The sequence below is a fragment of the Lactuca sativa genome, chromosome 4 (genome assembly GCF_002870075.4).
Source record: "Lactuca sativa cultivar Salinas chromosome 4, Lsat_Salinas_v11, whole genome shotgun sequence".
Classification (NCBI taxonomy): domain Eukaryota; kingdom Viridiplantae; phylum Streptophyta; class Magnoliopsida; order Asterales; family Asteraceae; genus Lactuca; species Lactuca sativa.
The window spans coordinates 199,028,573-199,036,290 of NC_056626.2; the positions used below are offsets into that span (position 1 = coordinate 199,028,573).

At 36.2% G+C, this 7,718-nt stretch overlaps 1 non-coding gene across 1 annotated transcript; it reads right to left on the minus strand.

Moving 5' to 3' along the window:
• Nucleotides 1–3,350: 3,350 nt before the first annotated feature.
• LOC128133983 (small nucleolar RNA R71) lies at nt 3,351–3,457 on the minus strand. The gene has a single exon (XR_008232307.1). It is a non-coding gene; the product is annotated as a small nucleolar RNA R71 (small nucleolar RNA).
• Between the last annotated feature and the right edge of the window lie 4,261 nt (nt 3,458–7,718).

A 7,718-nucleotide genomic window follows, 5' to 3' on the forward strand; every position in this document is an offset into this window, starting at 1 on the left:
CTTATATCAAGATTAGGAATTCTGAATTGAAGCGAAAGCCACCCACATTAGCCTGATTAAAAGAAGCCTTTCAACATTTCTCCATAAGTGTTTGATTGTTATTCAACGGGAAACCATACAAACACTTTAAAGTCTCTCTTTACTTTGAAGGAAGAGATTCATGCCCGGGATCCTTTGTTTCATGTCTTTACTGACATCACAAAATCCCTCATATGTGTTGCTTTATTTCCTTTTCTTTTACACACTAAGCACGAAAATCTTTTTGATTTTCCAAAATTCTGGTTTCATTAGTTACAAGGCATAATTTTAATTGGGATTTATAGTTATAAGGGAGTTGTGGTTCATATTGATCCACGTGGTTAATTTTGCTTAAGGATGATGTTTAATCTAAAAGGATAAAGATGCTGACATCAGCGCTCGTGTAGCTAGAGGGGCTGAAGAAGCCGAAAGAAGACAGAAAGAAGCTCACGACCTTCTCGAGAGCAGGAAAACTCTTTTTCCTCCTTGGACTCTTGAGAAGTTGCTGAAAGAAGCTATCGATACTCCAAGCATCTTGTGGCTAGAACCGGTCATCTCTCTTGATCGTGATAATACTGTCGATTCTCAGTTCGACATGCCACTGACCCGAAAGGCGTTTGCCTTCCATGCCTTTGACAACGTTGCTGAGTTCCCTCATCCTCATCCAAAGGTTGACAGGGACTTAGTCGAATTCTATCTGTGGGCCGCTCAACCACAGTACCAAACATGGAGCGTTCAAAAGATTATCAATGTTCGGGTTCTGAAGCCGTACAAGGAAGGAAACTTTACCAACGTTCGGTTTAAGGTGTTGAGAGGATCTACCAAGACCGAACACGCCATCTCGCTTGCTGATCTTCCTAACTTGAATCCACACGACTGGATCATCTTGCACAACATCCTTCTTACTAATGAAGCAAAATATGGTCCGATCATCGACCACATCAAGAGGATGCTTGTTTGTTACATTATGGAAGTCGCCAAGATGGATCAGGAGATAGAGACTGTATTCAAGAAAAAGCCTACCGTGTCTCCTGTTGGCTCAGCAAGTGACCTAAACATGATGCAGATGGGAAAGATAGACTCGAAGAGAAACTCCGTTATGTTTACCAGAAACGAAGGCTGATATTGCCATATTTATACTTATTTTTAGGCAATATTTAAGTAAATTTTTGTTTAGAGTAATGATACTTATGACTTTAAATTGTTATTTTCAGTCAATATAAAGGATTTTCGAAGAGAGGGACCAAAAGTGCCAAAATGTGGAACATGGGAGGCTTGAAAGACAAGAAAATAATAAATTCACGATAAACACTCAGTTCACGACGTGGCAATGAAGCCCACGACGTGGCACAGGTGTTACAGAAGATAAACATCGCGACGCGGAGGATTTCCTTGAAGGATACGGATTGCTTGAAGCCCACGACGTGGCACCTCTGGCCATGACGTGGCACGGGTTTTTGAGGATTATATAAGTCCTCCTGATTATTACGAAAGGGAGAGCTTTTTGGCAGAAGAAAAGAGTTCCAGAAGACAATTAAAAATGAAAGAAAGGTCCAGGAAGAGGGTTTTCAACACCAAAAGAAGTAAAGGTTTATTTTTTTAGTTAAATAAGAACATGTCTTTCATTAGTTTTAGCTGTTTTGGTTTAGTTGCTATGATGAGCAGCTGAATCTAGCTACTCTTGTTTAGCTAGATGAAGCTTTAAACTTATGAATAGTTATATGCTTATGGATTAAGTTTAGTTGGTAAAAATTGCTTGTGTTTGATTCGTATAACCTAGCATGCTATTATTTGTTTATCTATTTGCTTGATTGCATGTTCTGTGTAGCTTAGTGACCATTAAACTGCATGAACTTGTTTACCTAATAATTTAGTGAACATTGAATTGTTAGAGCTAGGATTGACCAATCTTAGTTAGTAATTAGAATGAATAAAGCTTAGCTGTGCCAGAGAACGTATATTGTGACCATAATTGCGTTTATACAACAAATCTTACATAGCATATTTACATTCATAATTAGTTCTGTGTTTAATTATGTGTGAACAAACATGGTTTGACATGAATTAGTTAATTATTGGTAAGATAGAACTAAATTACTAATACAACTAAGAACCCAACTTAATAATCCGTAATCATTAGCTAGCCATAAGGGAGAAGTGGATTCAAACTAAACAAGAGTGTGTTTTTTTTATTTATTGAAGTTGATTTAAGTTCATCTGATCTTGTAAAATCAGATAAAAACCCTTATAAACTTGTTAATAAATTAGGTTAATTTAATAGTAAGTAAATTAATTAGAACACCGTTCCCTGTGATCGACACCCGACTTACCCAAGCTATACTGTAATATGACTAGGTACACTGCCTATAAGTGCATAGTTAGTTAAGTTTGTTAGGTTATAAATATTAAAATTAGTGAGTACTTTTGTGCACATCAAGTTTTTGGTGTCGTTGCCGGGGAACGACTTAGTTTTTAGCTTATTTATTTGAATTAAATTGATCGATCCTTCTTGTGGAGTAAAAACCCACAAAAAGTTAATTTTTCAGCAAAATAATTTTTTCTGTTATTCACAGAGTCCACGACGTGGACAATTAAAAAACTAGATTTTTATTTATTTGACATTAGTTTTTCTTATTTTAGTTCAGTTTTACGTTTTTTTAGTTTAGCAAGTTGTAGGAGTTCATGACCAGAAGTTCAAACACACACTTGGTGCCACCACTTGAAGACCCCGAGTCTACACTTCACAAGAAAAAGACGCCCTTGCAAGAATTGAAGTCAGCTTTTTCTAGGAAGTCAGGAAAGAAGACAGGAGAGTCAAGTTCATCAGCAAAGCACAAGAGCAATCTTGAGCATTTGGATCATACACCTGTCCAAACCGAGTCCGAAAGCGATACCGACCAAGAATTTGAAGAACACACGAGTGAACCTGAGAACGAGCCAAGGAACGAGATGGCAGCGATCGAGGAAATGTCCATGGGAGCTTACAAGAAGCGAATCCGAGAAGATGTGGGTCCCGGTTTAGTCCAACCCGCAATACCTCCCACAACCACATTCGAGCAGAAGGGACACATATTGACCGCACTGAAGGACATCCCATTTTTCGGGAAAGATCATGAGGATGCTTTTAAGCATCTAGATGAAGTCAACGACATTGCGGATTACTTTAATGTCCCAAATGTCAACAAAACACAGTATTGCCTAGGATGCTTCCCATCACTTTCAAAGGAGCTGCTAATGAGTGGTTGAAAGCACTCCCACCGGGTACAATCACCACTTGGGCTCAAATGCATGAGCAATTCCTGGACCAGTTTTACCCGCCATCTAAGATAGCGAAACTCAAGAAGGCAATAGCCAACTTTGAGCAATAGCCGGGGGAGTCACTATACGAAGCATGGGAGCGGTACAAGGGCTTGCTCAGAAATTGCCCTCAACATGACCTAAATGTGCAGCAAGAGATGTCAATCTTTTATGATGGGGTCAATGTGATGACAAGATTGTTGGATTCATGTCTAAGTCCATAACTATAATTGGTAAGACTTGACCCGACCCGACATGGTCCATTTGGGTTGCATGGCATCATGCACTTGGATAGACTATAATGAGAGAAATAAGACACTTATGGTTATTAATATATTATAAGTTCTAGTATATTAATAATAAGAATAATAAGATTATTTAATTAGTATTGATCAAGAATTAATCTAGGCTTAATTAAGTGATCAAAAGAAGACTAATTAAATATATGGGTTGATTGTGTAAATCATCCATACTTGTATAGTGAGTTAATGCTCCATGGATAATCAAGTTGGGCAAAAACCCATAGGATGGTCCATGGATGCTCCATGGTGTATTTGAACCCATGGATCCAAGGAAATGGAAAGTCATGACAATTAGGGTTTACCCTAATTGTAACACTATATAAAGATCTTATTCTTGACAAAATCGGCCACTAGTGAGAGTAAGAAAGGGCTAGCCGATTTTCATGAATTGTAGAATTCTCTCAAGTCATTCCATTTGTATTTGGTGTTGTGTGAACCATTTGAGGTGTCACACTTGGGGCACTAGGCACTCAAGCTTCATGAAGACTTTCTACATCTAAGAGGTACGTATTCTATCTTGTTACACTCATTGTTTTGTATGCTAGATTAGGATAATACCTTGGAAGTTCTTATTAGCATGTATAATAGAGAAAACATAGATCCAAGGTATTTAGGGTTGCATGTACACTTAGGAGTGTTAGAATGCTCATAACCCAACAGTGGTATCAGAGCCTAGGCTTGTTTTCTTGTTACACTTGCAAATGGAGCTGAAAAATTGAGTTTTGATGCTGTCTGCCCAGCAGACTCGCCAAGTCCATGAATGGACTCGCCGAGTCCAAGGCAAAAAGCATCCAACTTGCCGAGTTGGTTCGTGCACTCGACGAGTTGGACCCCCCGACAGCATAAATTCGACTTTTTTGGCTGGAATTGGACTAGGAACATTAGCCTAAGATGTTTTTGAACTTATAAACTTGTTTTTGATGTGGTAATGTTCATGCTAATCCAATTACAAAGATAATTGTCAATAGATTCATGTTTTGTATTAGTTTAAGGTTTAGACTAATTACATGAAAAAGTTTGATTTGAATTATCTGGTTCTTATGAGTTGCTTAGATTAATAGAAAGTTGAGTGAAATAGTTTTTTTCAATCCAAATTAATCTAAGAGGTGATTCTAAAATGTGTTTTTGTAACTTGTCCTCAAGTTATATGAAAAGTCACATTTAAGCTTCATAAAACTCATAAAAGTTGGCAATGGTTACAAAAGATGAAGAGTCTTGTCCTTAAGTTATGGAGGTTCAAGAGTCACTTCATTAATAAATAAATAAATAAAGTGTAACCTTAATTAATTCCATAAGTTATAAAATAAAGAAAAGTAATTATTTTATTAGTTTAAAGTCTTCCATAACTTGTCCTCAAGTTATGGAACTTGAAGAGTTTTTGGATTAAAACTACTTTAAACACATAAATCATGGAATTAATTAGTTTTGAATAGTTTCAAAACTTGCCCTCAAGTTTTGGAATTTGTAAAGTTTTCTCTTATGAATACTTTAATTCGAAGTTAGCCCTTAGAATTTTGAAAGTTAAAATTCAACCCTTATACTTTATAATATTATAAGTTAATAATATATATATATATATATATATATATATATATATATATATATATATATATATATATATATATATATGTATGTATATATATAAGAGTAAAGTCAGTCTTACCGCTTGTACGCCTCATTCACGAAGCCGATCTATAAGGTGGGTATAAGGTTGTTGCCTATAAAATGGCAACTTAATGGGTTTCCACTCTCACCCACTGCTTACTTGACTGATGGAGGGTCGTTAGCCGAACGGGTTTGTCAGGACTATAATTCTCCCTTCATTAAAAGTATTAAAGATAAATACTAAGTAACTAAACTCTTAATAATACCCAATCCTAGTTACTTAGGAAAATGTGAATAAGGTGCTAATCCATGAAATTACACTTTGGACTTTGTTTAAGTCGGTTAGTGGAGCATGTGTGGTTAACCGACACACTAACTCGTATTTAACAAGGTAGGCAAATGGTAACTTAATGTTTATCATAGTATCGATGGAGCGTGTGTGGTTGACCGGCACATCGATTGAGGGGTAAACACTTAAGGGTACCAAGTAATTTGCATGGTTACTTCACACCTTGTTTTGTGATCCTCGGCATCCCAGTCACAAAACCTGAAGGGCACACTCGAGATTGAAACATGTCATTTAACAGTTCAATGAATCTCAAAGATCTAGGAGTTCAAAAGCCAATTAAAACCTAATAATACATTTCGTTTATCTTGGTGGAAATTGGTGAATCGTCATTCACCTACCTTCAAATATTTTATAGCTAGGATTACGGCATACCTCTTCTAAGTTATAAAATAGTTTGTTGGGTCCTAGCCTTAATATTTCAGATTGGGTGTCATATTAAGGACTTAAGATCAACTATCTTGAATATCTCCCAAAAGATGTCTGGTTTAGAAATTTATGATCTTCCCAAATCTCTTGAAACAAGCTTTCCTAAATGAATATGATGTCCCTTGGAAATCATACTTCATTCACCTCCTCCAATTATTCTCCCCAACTCACAAGTTCTTGAAAAGTTTAAGGTCACTCAAGCCCAATTGGCAAGGCAAGGTCTTGGTGTGGTCACGTCTTGGAGATGTAGTCACATATTGACAAGCCAGGAGAGTTGGGTGTCAAAGTCTTGAGAAAGTTGGTGTTTCAATCACTTTCTAAGTCACATAGCGAGTTCCTTTGGGAAACCTATGAAACAGACTATGACAAGACCCTAAATGATCTTATCTATTTGTTAAGATCAACTTCCTTAAAACTTGATGGACATTGACAATAGTGACACAGGAAATCCAGAAAAGCATTCTCTTCCCAATGGAAAGGGATCGGCCATAGTCAACTCGGTTGACCAAATGGTAAAGAGAAAAGCTAAGTCTGTGATAGTCCCGCGTACCATTATCAAAGGGTCCATATATTTATATTGCTAAAGGAAGGGACATTGGTTACGAATCTGCCAAATTTACCTAAAGATGTTGAAGTCAATAAGTTTGACTCTACTTCAGGTAAAGTCCACTATCTAACTCTGCTAAGTTTCTAATCTGAGATTCTTGATACATGATGTGACTGGGTCACATGTTGAGGTTTTAAGAATCAAAGAAAAGTAAAGAAACTTAAAGAAAGAATATGCTGAATCTGATCGCGTAGGTGGATTTCTATCGCGTAGTTTGAAGATCGGATTCTTGAGCTACTTCTTAGGAGTTATGAGATATTGCTTAGGAATAGATAACAACAAGTTTTCATATGGATTGTAAGGATAAGTTTTTCCGCAAAGTTTTAAAATAAAAGGAAATTTTTGATTTTATTTATTTTAAAATATCCTTACAATGGCATTTGAGGAGAAATTGTTGCTTATATGATTCCATTAATAGCAAGCGTGGAAATATGAAATTGATTCTTTCATTTGTGGTAATGTCTAAATTTACCAAATAAGGAAAGATTCTCATCACCCAAGTTTCAATTGGACCGGAACTTGGAATCATGCAAGTTGTATAACATGATGAATGAGAACTTTCAAGTATTGGAAAATTAAGACTAATTACTTGTTCACATGGATGTGTGAGTCAAGTGAAGGACTAAGGGATCGAGTACACATTCTTGTGCACTGGTCAAGTCCACCACAAAAGATTGATAAGACTATTCATCATAGTTTACTAAAGCTCAATAAATATGATTATACTTACAAGCTTAAGTGTAACTCTGAGACATTGGAAAAGGTTCCAATGTATGGCAGAGCGAATAAGAAGAATCAAACTAGGCAGAAGGATAAAAGTTTCTCAAATCTGAAAAGATGGGAGAGTACTTTAGTATCAGTTTTGTGATCATCTTAGTGATTAAGAAACCATATCAAAAATTAGTTCTCTAAGGAAAATCTTAGTGCATTCATATGACTAAGAAGAGGAACTTGAATTGTTGAAGTGGGTAAAACAAGAAGATGAGTCATACTTCGTTCCAATACAAGTCTTAGAGTCATACTCCAAGATTGTAATTTGAGTGACATGTCTTAAAGAAGGTTTAAAACACTTGTCAAATGTAAGGGTAAAAGATTTCTACCCTTGTACATTTGA